The 16,637-nt window shown below is 36.8% G+C and overlaps 1 long non-coding RNA gene across 1 annotated transcript; it reads right to left on the bottom strand.

Moving 5' to 3' along the window:
* Nucleotides 1–10,902: 10,902 nt before the first annotated feature.
* On the bottom strand, nt 10,903–13,487 carry LOC145956756 (uncharacterized). The gene is made up of 3 exons (XR_014432987.1): nt 13,311–13,487; nt 12,326–12,410; nt 10,903–11,086 (listed from the first exon to the last, which is right to left on the bottom strand). It is a non-coding gene; the product is annotated as an uncharacterized LOC145956756 (long non-coding RNA).
* Nucleotides 13,488–16,637: the final 3,150 nt, after the last annotated feature.

Genomic DNA, 16,637 nt, shown 5'->3' on the forward strand with positions numbered 1-16,637 from the left:
GTACCGTTTCTCCATGTCTTGGAGGACTCGGCTAATGAAATAGACTAGCGTCTGTACTTTTTGGTGTTCCTGCACTATAACCGCGCTGATCGCGTTTTCTTCCACCGCCAGATATAAGAGGAGGTCAGCTTGGTGATCCGACCTCTGGAGAAATGGCGGGGTTGTGAGGAAAGCTTTGAAGCTTTTGAAGGCCTCTTCGCACCGGTCCGTCCATTCAAAATTTTTCGATTTGCGTAGCAGGGTGAAGATGGTGATGGAACTACTTGGAGAAGATTGATGTTCTTCAAGTTTTCCATGCAAGGACCGAAGAAACTCTTGAGGTTGAACTCCTTGAGGTGGTGGAAACACCTTGGAGGATTGTCCAATGGTGGAGAAGCAATGGAATAGGTTCGGTTACTCCTAGATTGTTGTAGAAGCTTGAGGAACCAAGGCAAAGTTTGAAGAAACTTTGGTGAGAAACCTTAGAGAGAGAATTCTCTTCGGTTTTAGGAGAGACTTTTGGGAGAGAAATCTGAAGTTTTATTTCTTAAATGCTCAAAAGTGATTACAAGTGAAGAGAAAACGAATTTATAGGGAGAAGTAGCTTCTAGGAGAAGCTAACATTAACCATGGTTCACTAGGAACCATGGTAAGGTGTAGCTAACCATCCATAGTTTCTAAAACTTGTAGGAGAAGCTAACCTTGACCATGGTTCACTTAAGAACCATGGTAAGGTCAGTCTAACCTACCAAGGTTTAGAAACTTGGAGGAGAAGCTTCAAAAACCAAGAAGAGTAGCATAGAAATTTCGGCCAAAGAGAAACAAGTAAGCTAGGCGGCCAAGGCTCCATTTCCTCCTTTGAATTATTTCAAAAATTGTTGATTTGGTTTAGTTAGGTTCATCAAATGATGATGAGACCTAGCTAAATTAAATCTATGAAAAATTTGGAGTAAAATGAGTCTAATATGCAAAATTTTGCCTAGGCTCAACTCAGGCTCAATTTCTAAACACACTCCCTAGCTTTGCTAAATGTCACCCCCTTTCCCTACTGAAAAAATAGAAAATGAATGTATCAACAAAGGAGGTTAAATAGAGTTAAACTCTCCAAGTAACCCACCCTAAAATCAATATACAATCACTAATTAAAAGCAAGTAAAGTGCCTCACAAATACAAAGGCAAAATTAGACCTATACAAAGGAACTATGTACAAAATATATGAAAAAGGTCTTTAAGATCATCCCATTCCTCTTGGTTCTTTTAAGATATCACCTCTTGGATTTCTTGGCCTTGGCCATAGTCTATCATCCCCTCCCTCTTGAAAAGGATTTGACCTCAAATCTCGAGGGTCTTCATGATTATTGGCCATACCTACAAATATATAATAAAATTCATTAGAGGTGATATTTTCAACAAATAAATGTGAAAGGTATATCCTAGAAGGAATCCTTTCATGGAACCTAAAGAAATCTATGATACTAGACCTTCTAATATAATGAATAGGATCCTCTCCTAAACATAGACTAGGTATATTACTAAATCCTAAAAATGTGCTAAAACTAAAACTATAGCACACTGAAGACTTAATCCTAAAAACTAAAACATCTTGCCTAAAGTACCCTATGTGGTAACCTAGGCATTTCCTAGAAAATAAGGAAAATACTACTAAGAAATTTCCTAAAGAATTTTGGATTATATTATTTGTTGGATAGTTATAAAAAGAATTTGTCACAAGGAACCTTGAAGGTTCAGATGTTGTATCCAACAAATAATATATTCCATAAATTGGGTGCATTATTAAAACAACTAAGGTAGGAAAAATCCTACACAAAGGAAGGCTATCTACCTTGGGCACCACCAAGGAAGTAGCATGAGAAGTGGAACTAAGTGAAGTCCACTTCTCCTTCACCAAATCTTGAAGTTGAGACTCTTTTTCTTTAAAAATAATGGATTTATGAATCTCCTCCTCAAGACTAGTGGCAGAATGAGGGCAAGAGTTAAGATCTTTATGAATAAAGAGAATTTTTTTCATAGGGATTTTTAGTACTAAAACAATTCTCTTTAGTCACAAATCCTTTAGAGGATTTTTCTTCCTCTTTACTCTTCCCTACACAAAGTTCTTTCTTTTTTTCTATTTCTTCTTTTCTTTTGATTTTCATTTGTCTTCTTCTTTTGTGTTTTCTCATGTCTTCTTTCAATTTTTCTTCTTCTTGTTTAAGAATTCTCAACTTCTCATCTAGGATAGCAAGTTTGGCCTCTCTTTCAATTTTCTCCTTCTCTTTTTGAAAGGCCTTTTGCTTCTGCGATAGTTTAAGTGATTTTAGCTCTTTTGTTAAGTAAGAAATGCTTTTAGGAGAGCTATCACTTCTACTATAGTTGGATTGTTGAGACATTTTAAACAAGATTTTTCTCTTCACACAAAAATAGATTTTAAGAAAATAATATTTTTGAAGTGGTTAGACTTGGCACTTAGAGGTCTAAGAGTACAAATTGAACTATGGAGGGAGGTGAGCTACTAAAGAGCCACTTAATAACCAAGTCTCTTCAAGTAAAAATCTCTAAACCCCCTTGTACGTTTGCCTTGCACAAAACAATTTTCACAAAGATATTTTTCAAAGAAAAATAACAAGCAAGTGCCTAAAGTGTACAATTAATCAATACTTGAAAACATAAATTGCTTGAAAAATTAAATTTCTGAAAAACATAAATTGCTTAAAACATAAATTGCATGAAAACTTAAAGACAAGAAAACATAAACTAGGTGTTGAAAGCAATTAAACCTAGGTGAGAGCTTGGAAAGCACCAAAGACCTCCAAGGACCCTCTCACAAGTACTAACGGATTTACTACTTGGAACACTTAAGGAGAGATGGAGATACACCAAAGGCACTCCAAGACACTCTTTAATAAAGGCCTTGTACAAAAATGAAGAATTAAAAAGTTACAAGAAAATGAAATGCAAATTTACACCAAATGAAATGCAAACTCACACTCAAATGAAATGTAAATTCACACCAAATGAAATGTAAATTCACAATCAAATGAAATTAGTGGCTGCACTTAATTTCAAAGAAAACAAAATTAGCCACTAATTAGAGACAAATTTAGAGACGGATTTTGTAAGGAAAATTGGTTTTTGAGACAAAAATTTCCGTCACTAAAATTAGTCTCTAAAGTTCACAAAATTTTCTAAAATTTGTTGCTCCTTCTCTTCCAATTCCAGCCACCAAGGTTGCTGTACTCTCAAGTGTTTCACTCTACTTTTTAGAAGTAGCCTTGATATTGGATACTTCTAGGTGTTTCCAAGAAACCTTCCACCAAGAGAGAACAAGCTCCCTAAGCAACCACCAAAGTCCTCAAAGTTGACTTCCTTTGACTTGGCCTCCTACACCTTTTAAGAAGCACTCAACCACCTTCAATTGCTGGAATATTAGTGCTAAAATTGAAAAGGAACAATTTAGAATGGCTACACCAATTGGTGGAATGAAATGAGACAAACTAGAAGGAGTTCCAAAAATTGACAAGCAAAAAATTAAGGCAAATTTAGAAAGCTAGCACACAAAGGATAACCTATCAAAGGCACTAGAATGGATTACAAAATAAAAGCTAAGATTAAAAACAAAAATAAGACACAAAATATGTGGCTGGACTTAAAATTTAGAAGCAAGCACACACCAAAAACCGAGAGCTATTTTGCACCAAATTTTCACTCCTTGGCTTTTCCTGTGTTCTTTCTTTTTGTTTTCTTTTGTAAATTATTTTGTTCTTTCTTTTTCTTTTTTTTTTGACACAGGAGTTTAATTTCATTTTGAACAGTTATAGGTCTTGGCCTTAGTCTAGAAAAACTGCAGCAAAAATATTTTCACAAAACAAGAGGTGTTCACAAGCATGTTTTCACTAGTGCATCACAATTTTATAGTATTTTTAGATCAAATTTTTAGGCACTATTTTCTTTTGTTTTTCTCATGAATTTGGAACACATACACCTCTGTTTTTCCTCTGTTTCTAATGTATAAAATTTGTTAAAAGTTTCAGCCACAAAATAAGACTCAAGGAAACCTAATAGGAATTAGTGTTTAGTAATTTTTTTGACAAAACTTTTAACAAGACATAATAGAAACCTAACTTTAGGAAATTTGCTAGAACTATTAGCAAATTATGAACACAAATATGTTAAAAAAAAAGAACATATAGGTAAGGTTCAGATTCAAAAAGAAAAATACACAAAAAATTTCGGACACAAACAACACACAAAAAATTAGGTCAACAAGCTAGTCTAGGAATTTTCAATATGAAAAGGACTACACATGACTTCTATGACAAAACAAGTGATTCAAAAATAAAACTAATGCAATATGAATGTTGTCCAATCACGAACACATGCACATGTTAAGGAATGGAGAGACTCAAAAAAAAAACAAAAAAACGCACAAGAACAAGAGTCCTAAAAGCACAAACCAAATTGATTCACAAGAATTGGAAACAAGCAAAATATGAATCAATTACTTCTCATGAGACATATAGGATCCATCAAAATATGAAATAAAACTAAATCCATACAGCAACACAAATTTAGACAAAGATAAGGAAGGAACAACACGGATTCAATGAAGAGAAAATTAGAAACACATAACCTCAAGAGCACTAGGCTCTAGATACCAAAACTGATGGAACTACTTGGAGAAGATTAATGTTCTTCAAGTTTTCCATGCAAGGACCGAAGAAACTCTTGAGGTTGAACTCCTTGAGGTGGCGGAAACACCTTGGAGGGTTCTCCAATGGTGGAGAAGCAATGGAATAGGTTCGATTACTCCTAGATTATTGTAGAAGCTTGAGGAACCAAGGCAAAGTTTGAAGAAACTTTGGTGAGAAACCTTAGAGAGAGAATTCTCTTCGGTTTTAAGAGAGACTTTTGGGAGAGAAATCTGAAGTTTTATTTCTCAAATGCTCAAAAGTGATTACAAGTGAAGAGAAAACAAATTTATAGGGAGAAGTAGCTTCTAGGAGAAGCTAACCTTAACCATGGTTCACTAGGAACCATGGTAAGGTGTAGCTAACCATCCATGGTTTCTAAAACTTGTAGGAGAAGCTAACCTTGACCATGGTTCACTTAAGAACCATGGTAAGGTCAGTCTAACCTACCAAGGTTTAGAAACTTGGAGGAGAAGCTTCAAAAACCAAGAAGAGTAGCATATAAATTTCAGCCAAAGAGAAACAAGTGAGCTAGGCGGCCAAGGCTCCATTTCCTCCTTTAAATTTTTTCAAAAATTGTTGATTTGATTTAGTTAGGTTCATCAAATGATGATGAGACCTAGCTAAATCAAATCTATGAAAAATTAGGAGTAAAATGAGTCTAATATGCAAAATTTTGCCTAGGCCCAACTCAGGCCCAATTTCTAAACACACTCCCTAGCTTTGCTAAATGTCACCCCCTTTCCCTACTGAAAAAATAGAAAATGAATGTATCAACAAAGGAGGTTAAATAGAGTTAAACTCTCCAAGTAACCCACCCTAAAATCAATATACAATCACTAATTAAAAGCCAGTAAAGTGCCTCACAAATACAAAGGCAAAATTAGACCTATACAAAGGAACTATGTACAAAATATATGAAAAAGGTCTTTAAGATCATCCCATTCCTCTTGGTTCTTTTAAGATATCACCTCTTGGATTCCTTGGCCTTGGCCATAGTCTATCAGATGGGCCCTGCTTTCTCTGCCAGCCTGGGGATAAAACGGGACAAGGAAACCAACCTTCCCACCAAGCGTTGGACTTCCTTCACAGTTTGAGGGCTCTGCATCTGGATGATGGCTTTGCACTTCTCCGGGTTGGCCTCGATCCCCCTGTTAGTGATCATGAATCCGAGGAACTTACCTCCTTGGACGCCGAAGATGCACTTTTCTGGGTTGAAGCGCATGTTGTGCTTTCTGATCTGGCTGAACACCTCGGCCAGGTCGGTAGCGTGAGCTTCGGCTGAGGTGGTTTTGACCACCATGTCTTCGATGTAGACCTCCATGCTCCGTTCGATCTGCTGGTTGAAAAATTTGTCCATCAGCTGCTGGTAGGTGGCCCTTGCGTTTTTGAGACCGAAGGGCATCACTCTGTAGCAGTAATTGGCATGATCGGTGATGAATGATGTGTGCACCTCGTCTGGTGGGTACATCATTATCTGGTTGTATCCGGAGTAAGTGTCAAGGAAGCTGAGGAGGGCGTGCCCGGATGCTCCATCAACCAGCCTGTCGATGCTCGGCAAGGGGTACGAGTCCTTGGGGGCATGCTTTGTTCAGGTCGGTGTAGTCGACGCACATGCGCCACTTCCCCGAGCTCTTTTTTACCAATACCACGTTTTCCAACCACGTGGTGTATCTAACCTCACAGATGAAGCTGACATTCAGTAACTTTTGTGTCTCGGTGATGATGGCCTCTCGCCTTTCACCACCAACTTTCATTTTCCTCTAGGCCACTGGCTTCGCCTCCTTGTGAATTACCAACCTGTGACAGATGAAGTTAGCATCTATACCTGGCATGTCAGTGCTGGACCATGCGAAAAGGTTAGCATTTTTGGAGATTTCGGCCTCAAGTTATTGTCGTAACTCTGGGTTCAACTACCTGCTGATTTTTGTGCATTGCCCAAGGAGCTTTCCGATCTGAAGGTCGTCGAGCTCGTCGATGGGACTTGTTCGTTCATAATGGGAGTCGGACCTCGGATCAAGGTCAGTGATATCCACGTGGGTAATGTGAGCCACTGTGGGGGGATCCTTCTTGCAACGCTCGCAAGACGGAGAGATTTTCAGGCTTTCAGCGTAGCACTGCCGAGCTGTCTTCTGGTTTTCCTTGACAGAGATGATCTTGCCATCATTCCCTGGGAACTTCATGGTGAGATGTGGAGTAGATACCACTGCTCCAAGTCAGTTCAGCATCGGCCTTCCAATAATAATGTTGTAGGACATGTTGGCTTCTACTAGGAGGTATCGGATCATAATCCTCCTTGTGGCGGGAGAGGTGCCGAAGGTTGTCAGCAGGTCCACATATCCTCGAGCGTGTACTCGCTCTCCTGCAAAACCGACTAGGGGCTCTGTGTGAGGTTGGATAAGAGAGTGAGGGATATCTAACCTGAGGAACGTCGGCCAATACAGGACGTCAGCCGAGCTCCCTTGGTCAATCAACGTCTTGTGGACCTCCCAATTGGCGACCTCCACGACGATGACCATTGGATCATCCTGGTTGGGCTGACGCCAACATAGTCGTCGTCAGTGAAGGTGATCGGTGATGAGCTTTGATGCGGGGCTGAGGTAGCGGAGTGGACATTGTTAATGCTGCGCAAATGTCATTTCCGCGCCAAGCTGCTAGAGCCTCCCCCAGCGAAGCCACCTGCAATTGTGTTGATGATGCCCCGCAAGGGGGCTGACCCTGTTTCTTGGCTTACCTCGACCTGCACTGCGCCACCGGCGTTTTGCTGAGAGCCAGAGGGTTAGCTTGTGCGGGCTCCTGAACCATGACCTCTGCCTCGTCCCCGTCCATTGTATCCTCCTCGGTGACCCTGTTATCGTTGGACGTACTGGCTGAGGTGACCTGCCTGGATGAGTTCCTCGATACGGTCCCGGAGTGTGCGGCACTCTTCAGTGTTGTGGCCGTGGTTTCTGTGGTATCTGCAGTGCTTGGATTTGTCTGCACTGTTGGGAGTGTGACCTGGTGGTGGCAGGGTGAGCAGGTTGCTATTACTGGCCTCCTCCAGGATATGTACTCGGGGCGTATTCAGGGGAGTGTAGAAATCGTATCTCCCCCCCTTATTCGCCCTTGCAGTCTTCTTGAACTGGCTGTCGTTGGTGACCTTCATCTTGTCTTTGTGGCCATGATCGGGCTTTGTTTGTGATTTTCCGCGAACCTGGTCACAGAAAGCGGAGTGCTCTTCCATCTGTATGTATCCTGCAGCTCGGGCTCGGAGCTCATCCATGTCGCGAGGAGCTTCTCAACACAGGTTGTCGACAAACGACTTTGGCTTGAGGGCCATGAGCATGGCATGTAGGGCGACCTTGGGGTTTAAATTTCCGATTTTCACCGAGATACTAGCAAAGCGCTCCATGAATGTCCGTAGTGGTTCATCGTCACTCTGTTGGAGGCTGGCTAGGGCAGCTGACATAATGTGGTCAGGTCGGCTCGTTGCATATTACGTCGTGAATCGTCTGACCAGAGTGTCGAAGTTGTCGATCGACTCTGGCAGTAATTGGGTGTACCAATTGAGTGCGGCTCCTTTGAGCGAGGTCGGAAAAACCCTACACAGAACAACATCATCGTTAGTGTATAGGTTTACCTGTGTGACGTATAGATCAATGTGCTCATCTGGATCCGTCGTGCCGTCATAGCGGTCGATGTGGAGGGGCTTCCATCCGAACGGCAGAGGTGTCTCCATGATGCCGTGCACAAAAGGATGGCAGTGGATGCTCGCCTGATTTCCAGGAGCCTGAGCCGGAGCGTTGCTGACTCCGTGGGCCAACCTATTGGTCGGTGCATGCGATCGATGTGAGGCGGGACTGGGAGTTAGTGCCCTAGGTGCAGTCGGTGGCTGAGAAACCAAATGCCCCTCTTCCTCGTGTTGGTTACTCGATTGAGGAGGTTGATCAGAAGGGTGCCGAGGGAGCTGAGCGCGAATACGCTCATTCTCGGCGCGCAACGCTGCTAGGTCAGCTTCATTAGCGGTACGCATCGCTGCTAGGTCAGTTTCGTGCTTGGCACGCATGCTTTACAGATCGACGGTGTGTTGCTGCCGCATCTGCTCGACCTGTTCGATCAGTCACCTCAATGCTGCTTTGTTGTCCATGCTGGCTGTGTGATCTAGGTCGTCAATTGCGCGTCTGCTATGGCTTCTGGTGAAAACCATAAGCGTGGCCGATAAGAGCTGTCTTGATCGGCCCCACGGTGGGCGCCAAATGTTCTTACCAGAGATTGATCGTAGGGGAAGATCTGCTGGGTAAGGTCGGCGAGCCTCCTTCACGGGTACGCTTGTTGCTCCAAGATGGGGGTGGTACCTGCAAAAGAGACTCTGATGCTAAAGTTAGTGTTTGTGGGAGTATAAGTCTCGTATAAGTAATGCACGTACCTTTGTGTGAATTAGGGTTTCGTTGGGCCTTGGGCCTGAGATCAGTTTATGACCTATTTGGATGCCGGGCTGACGTGGCCTAGCGTGTGTCCGAGGTCACGCTGCGCGCTGAGATGCCGAGCTCGAGCTCGGCATAGCGGTACGGATAGTACAGAGCTTGATGTAGATTTCATTTTCTAAAATTTCTCTCAAAGGCCTTTGATTCTCTAAGAAAAAAATTTTCTCTTAAGTTCTTTCATCAATAAAATCATCCTTGTGGCAAGAGCATCACTTATTGCTTATCCTTCTCCTTGGAAGGTGGTGCGCCACTCTCCTTATCTTCATCACCATTTGATCACTTTTCTTTGAGATTTTAATCCATGGAGAAAAATTGAGGAAGTGAGATTCAAGAATGGAGAAAATCGACAATCATCTCTACCTTGGATTCCATCATAAGTCATGATACAAAATGAAACTAATGACTAATACAACTAAGTCTAATAGTTACGACTGCTACGAAGCTCCAAAGAATGTACTAAAGAACTAATTGTAGGATAAAAATTTTCATTTCAATATCAATCGCTTAAAGTGAGAATGGTTCTAGTGTTAACCAACACAATTACTAGCCAATTTTCACCCCTATAACTTTAGAATTAATAATAAAAATTCACTCATAAAATTTGTAAACTTTTATTATTTAGTTCAACAATTTTACTTAATATTTACATGATTTAACTGTTTTAAAATGATGGTTTACATCCAAGAATAAAGTAAATAATTTTAATAGTGGATTGAAAATGAATTATATATTAATATTTCAATATTGAAGAATCATAAATTTCAAATCCAGTTTCTTAAAAATAACTTATTTTTAAAAAAAAAAACCTATTTACAAAATTGAAGTTGTTGTCTAAAACATGTATACTACAAAAAAAATGTGTGATTTATGGCGGTTATTTTGGTAGTTTCTGGCGGTTAAAAACTGCCACAAATTGCATTATCGGCGTCATTAATAACCGCCGGATCTACGGTCGCCAAAAACCGTTTGTGGCGGATATTTTGTAAACGCTGGTTTTGTGTGCCAGAAAATTTAATCTCTTTCTGGCGGTTTGAAACCGCCACAAAATGCATTTTGGTTTGACTTGTTTGACATTTTCTGGCGGTCTAAAACCGCCACAAAATTGCAACTCTGTTTGACTTGTTCATCATTTTCTGGCGGTTTAAAACCGCCACAATATTCATTTTAATTCTACCCAATTCAACATTTCTGACGATTTTTAAACCTCCACAAAATTATTATTATTTTTGGTTGTTTACATTTTCTGGTGGTTTTAGATTGCCATTTCTCGCATTTTCTAATAATTTTAAACCGCCAAAAATACACTTTATTTTGCGGTAATTTTTTTTTTAAAATATATTTGGAATTATTTTAAAAGCGCATTTTTATTATAAATTGACAAATAATATTCTGTATATTTTAGACATTTATCAAATTATTATTTAAAATTATCACTAACCATAGTAATCATTAAAAATTAATAATGACTATATTATATTGTTATTTAATTCAAGTAACTTATAAATAAAAATTTTACTTGTCAAATTCTAGGATCACTTATTTTAATAAATTATACCTATAATTATAATAATATTTATGTGTTTTATATGTTTCTTGTTCAAATATAATTACTTAAAGATACATTAAATTAACAATTTTTAACATTATAAAAAAAAAATCAAGCCAACATCTAATCATGGGTCTAGCATGACATATTTTTTTATTATTAAGACATTAACATCCATCAATTTTAAAACATATCCAACATACTCAAAATCAAATTCATGATCAATGCTCAAAAGTAAAATATGTAAATTGTCCCAAAATTAATCTTGCTTCAAATATAAAAACATAGGTTCAAATTCATGAGTTCATCATGTCTAAAAAAAATAATAATAATGTTAAACTCCATGAACATTACTATCTAATGAAGATCCTCCTTGTGGTGTTGGCATGTCATGTCCACTCCCTTCATCCTATAAAATACAAATTGTTTAATGTTATCCTTATTAATAAAATATGCATAAAATATTAAACTTCAATTAAGTATTAATATAATTTAATTTAGTGCAAAATATAAAACAAAGGTTGTGGATGTTTGCATGAAAGAGTATTTGAACAAGGGTATTCAAACCCTTTATTATGATAAACAAATTGGAAAATAAAAAACCCAAAAAAACAGACCACACTACAAAAAATAGGTTGCAGGGATAATTTTTTTAGCCCCTGTTCACGGTCTTGGCTGCAATAGTCACAATGGCAGGCTCAAGACTCTGCAACAGAATTTTAAGGCTTCAATAGCAGTACTATTGAGCATTATTAATAAATATGCTTTGTCCAGTTCCCTTTGACTACGATTTTGTACCTATACAATCACAAACACAAACAGACAGAAGCCCAAATCAAACTATTGAATATGAAGTTGATTCTGTTAGGAATGGCTCATCTATTACTTCAGTGTCCCTTGATGCCATTGTTTCATATGCTTCACCATGCCATATCCAAACTTTGTAATTTTTTGGAAATTGCTTACAAATCAAGTGGTCAAACACAACATCTCTAGTTTTCCATTTACTAAAATGACATTTAGGACATGGACACCTTATTGCACCATTGACAGATCGATTTTCAAAAGAAAAATCTAAGAATTTATTTAATCCATCTAGATATTCTATTGTATTCCTTGGCATATCAATCCATGATTTATCCATTACTACATCCATCTGACAAGGTTCAAGAAGAAGAAAAAACTAGATAAGTAAATTAATTTACTTATTTAAGCCAATTAGTCCAATTTCTGTAGTCCATGAATCTAGGCAATCTTTAAAAGAACCCTTGAAGGTAAACTTACTTGAGAGCCTGCTGTGACAATATCAGTAGATTCTTTGTCTCATAAGCATAAACATCTTCAATATCATAAAAGAATCATATGAATGCATACTTGCTTTGTAAGTTTTAGTGCCACAAATATTTTGACATATAAGGAGATAATCAGATAAACGAATAGAAAGCTGCGTGTATTAAATAATACAAATCCCATACGTCTATACATATAACATGCCTAGAAAGTAGTTATAGATATCCTTAATATATAACTTAACCAATTGCTAAATATCACACCAGTTTAAAAATTGAAATACTACTAAATTAAAAGGCATATTATATTATAAGTCAAACATTTTTCTTTTTACATTTATGTCAAACAAACAGATTACCTTGCAAGTTTTGCTTCCTTAAAAATGGCCAGTTGCTGGGAGAAAAATGATTTGCAAGAACTGCACCCACAAGCAAGTGTAAAAACTGAAAAGCAATCCATCAGTATATGTAAAAGATATTTTTTTTGTAAGTAAAAGATACAAATAATAAATCCATAGAGACTGACATAGATTAGTTGAGACAGAGTGTACAGAAGACAATTTTTTTTTTTTAATCCATTTTTTGTAAGTGAAAAATGCCATCTAAGTAATAGTTGTTAGTAAAGATATTAGATTTTTCTTTGTTTTTTTGGTCAAATTTCAATGAATGTATATATGCAGTTTTTTCTGCAGAAAATTTTAATATACAGACGGCAAATGTTATTCATATGCTCTTCATTTTTTTTACTTCATTTCCAGAAGCTAATGTTAAATCTAATGATTCAACGGGGTCATCCATAAATCCAGCCTATATGGATTTCAAATGTCACACCTTTTTGCATGACATGTATACTTTACAAAAAACATTAGTATTCAATGACAGAAGAAGACATTTGATAAATCACAACTTAATCTGGACCCGAAGAAGAAAGGAGCTTGAGCTTCTAAATTTGAACGGAACCCAGAGGAGAGAGGATGGGTTTCAACATACAAGGTTAGACCCTTAGGCTGTGTGACTGTGATAGTCCTTTAGAAGAATCAGACCATGCCATGAAAAATCAAGAAGACTGAACTAGTGGGACAAATAAACGTGACAAAGTGAAAGCCTTAACAGTTAACAGTGTTGCAACAAAAAAGAAAAGGCAATTGGTGAATGGTATGGTTGTATGCAACAACAAAACAATTCCTCAAACACCATGAGTGTGCATATATATATAAATTCCTCAACAAAAGATCTTTCAATAAACTAATCAATGAAACTAAAAACTAATAACTTTTTTTTGTATTCGACAAGAGAAAACATCGTAAAGATACAAATAAAAGGTGAAATTGGGTACAAACTCACCTTCAATCACAATGCTTTTGTGCACTGCCTTAAGTGCGTGATTGTTACGCAAGCATCTGCTTTGACTGATCCACGAGAATCAAGCTACCAAAGAATAATATTCACCAATTTGAGTTTTCCTTGCATAGATTGATTACGAGTCATATCTGCCAATTCCAATACCTTGCTTAACACCGTAATTTACTTAATTGTCAAGTTTTAATTTAAGCTTAAGCCACAATTTAGAGGTCCAACGACAATAAGGCATCCATGATCTGTGGCACAGTAATTTTGTTTAAATCACAGAGGAGATATTTGCTTCTTGGAAACTAAAATTTGAAAGAGAAAGGATCTGTGGCACAGTTGCAGATGGAAGCAATTAAAGTACAAATCGATGTGGAATGAAATACACTTAAGACAACTAAATGAGACAAATGAAATGTCACTATTTCTGATCCCCCCGAGTATCATCGTCATCTCCTTCCTCACTTTTAACATAAAAAAAAAAATTTCTATCCAACCCACCCATATAATGATATCCAGTTTTGCTATACACAGCATATACCACCAACTTCTCTAGTCCAAATAAAACATAAAAGCAGCATCATCAAAGAAAACAGCAACATTGAAATAGTGTTGAGAGAAAATGTCTATTGAGGCTTGCATATTGATCCCTTCTTTATACTATACAAGGGTCAACTTTGAGCCTCTTTTTATCTTGGTTTTAGATGTGCTTGTAGAGCATATCCAAGAGCCAATGTCACAATGCATGAATTTTTGTAGATGATACAGTCCTAGTGTAAGTGTCCAGAGGGGAAATAAAATATAGAGTAGTTGTAGAGAAAAGATTTAGAAACTTTTGTTATCATATTGGAGTGTCATTTGTCTTTTCAGTAGTTCACAAATCACGGGTCATATTCATCAGGATCCAATGGTTTAGAGGCCGCTGATGCAAACTAGAAGAAAATATGATGACATAACTCATAAGCCTTTTTCAATTCAGTGGTAAACAACAAATGTTAATAATATACCTTGAAATCAATTTGCATTGGAAAGTTCAATGAGCATAGCAGAGGAAGACCTTTCTTAGTGAAGAAAAGAACTAGATATCCATTAAAAATGTCCATATCACATAGGCTCATATCTATATCAGGAAGGATGATATTCTAAGTGCAATATAAGCATAAAAAGGGTGATCTTGCATTTGAGAATGTCAATGCTAATGCACTGTATTGAGGTCATTTTTACTGTGGGCTTAATCATATTTATCCTGACTCATTGTCTCATTGTTTTAAACTATACCTAATTTCTCAAATATGTTATGGAGGCATATAATATTTTTCCTGATATTGATTCTACCGCTACAGTTTGTTTCATATGTATGCTTCCTATTTCAATAGTATTTTTTTATTTTCTTATAAGCTTTCTCTGCTACATAGGAACTGGCTTTATATTGTTATATATTTTATTCAAGTGTTTATATTGTCTTAATGATTATGGAATTTTAACTTACTGCTACAACTATTAATTACTATCCTGCAGCTTGGCATTTGTCTAAATTATTCAAGTGTTTATATTGATTATGACTTAGACCCTTGAGCTGACACTTCCATATGGATGGACTCACTTCGATATGAATTAACTAAGGTCCTGTCAAAATTGAAAGATGATGCAGCAACAGCAGACAAAAAACTTTAATAGATTATAGATGAACAATTGATTATTTAGTAGTGTTTAATTCTTTTAAAATAACAGTTTTGGAAAGTAAAAAGTGAGAAAGAAATCAAACAGCAGAAATTAAGGGCACTCAATCATATTTTGTAAGAAGATGACTTGAATTAAATTTCTCCTACAAGTTAAAAAGCATTAGTTAAATCAGTTTTTAGAGAAGTTAAACAAGAAAGATTCTATAAATTGGCTTATACATAAATTACTTTTAATAACTTGATTCAAATAAGACTTAAGTTGTGAGCTGCTCTTATACAGTGTGTTATTCCCAATATGAGACTGAGAGGGCATTGTCACTGCAGAAATAAATAAAATAAATACATATAATATTCAATGATCAGTTAATGGAACGAAAATGTTTTTTTGTACACATTTTTTAGAGTGTGTACATTTTAAAAAAAATTGAAAGTAAATTTGGCACAACTAACAACTAATTAGTAAAATTCAGCTTCGAACATAAAATTAAGTCTCATAATTTCTAAACATAGTCTAGGCAACCAATTTATAATGTGGCTGAGATAATTGGAAATGGATGTGAGCCTCAATCACATAAACACTAAAATACATACATATATATATATATGTTGGTGCTTGATATTTAGAATTTTGAATCACCTAGTTGTTTAACTACTATTGTGCCCTGTCATTGGTGAACTTAGTTCAAAGTTCAGGAGTCTCACATACCTCCAATTGTATGAGCCAACTGTTTGATCCTGAACCATATCCACGGTGGAAGTGGTAACCTGGTAAAGTACAAAAATCACGCTAAATGATATTGAGAAATTATTTGATAACTTTTTTATGTGTTTTGCAACTGTCATCTACATTATGATTCTAAATTCTAAAAGGGGCCACCTCACAAGCAATGTCAACCATGTAATCTACAAAGGTTTGATTAGATATCATATGTTTAGATCTCAATCAAAGCCGGGAAAAGTAACTAATAACAGTGTTTTAGAAACACAGAATACATTTCTCATTTAATTTTCTTACATAAAAACCCAATCTTATAAGAACTTGGTTAAGATACTCTCCATATTAGAGATGCTCCGAATGTAAGAAACCGCTTCATATGATTAAAAACAATAGAAATAATATGCAAAGCTCATTTAATTTTTTAACGATTATACTATTAGAATACAAAATTGTTAAAAACTCTATTAAGCACATTCAATTTAAATACATCATTGAACATACTTTTAAATTATTCTCACTCATTCCACAACTACTAGGAGTACCAAGCAACCATCGAAAACCTCAAATCACATTAGCATTAGTGCAAGTCTTGATCATTTATATGATACCAAAATTAATTTGTACAAAAGAGTATATGTTGTTCAGAGAGGTTATCCTTTTCAATAAATATCAGTGCCTTATATGATCAGAAAAGTTCCTATTGTATTTTACAAGCCTGAACTGAACCAAAAATGCCACCCCTTCGAATTTGAGGGTACCGCGGAAACATAAAAAGAATAGAACCAAAAATTCAAACAGGGAAAGCAAAATGCATACAAGACTGAGTGAACTATACCATCCTTCCACAAATAAACAAGTTAACAAACCAAATTCGCAAAACACAAAAAGACGTGACATTACACGAGAAATGGCATAACCAACAGT

This window comes from Cajanus cajan, chromosome 4 (genome assembly GCF_000230855.2).
Source record: "Cajanus cajan strain Asha chromosome 4, NIPB_CcT2T_4, whole genome shotgun sequence".
NCBI classification, from domain to species: domain Eukaryota; kingdom Viridiplantae; phylum Streptophyta; class Magnoliopsida; order Fabales; family Fabaceae; genus Cajanus; species Cajanus cajan.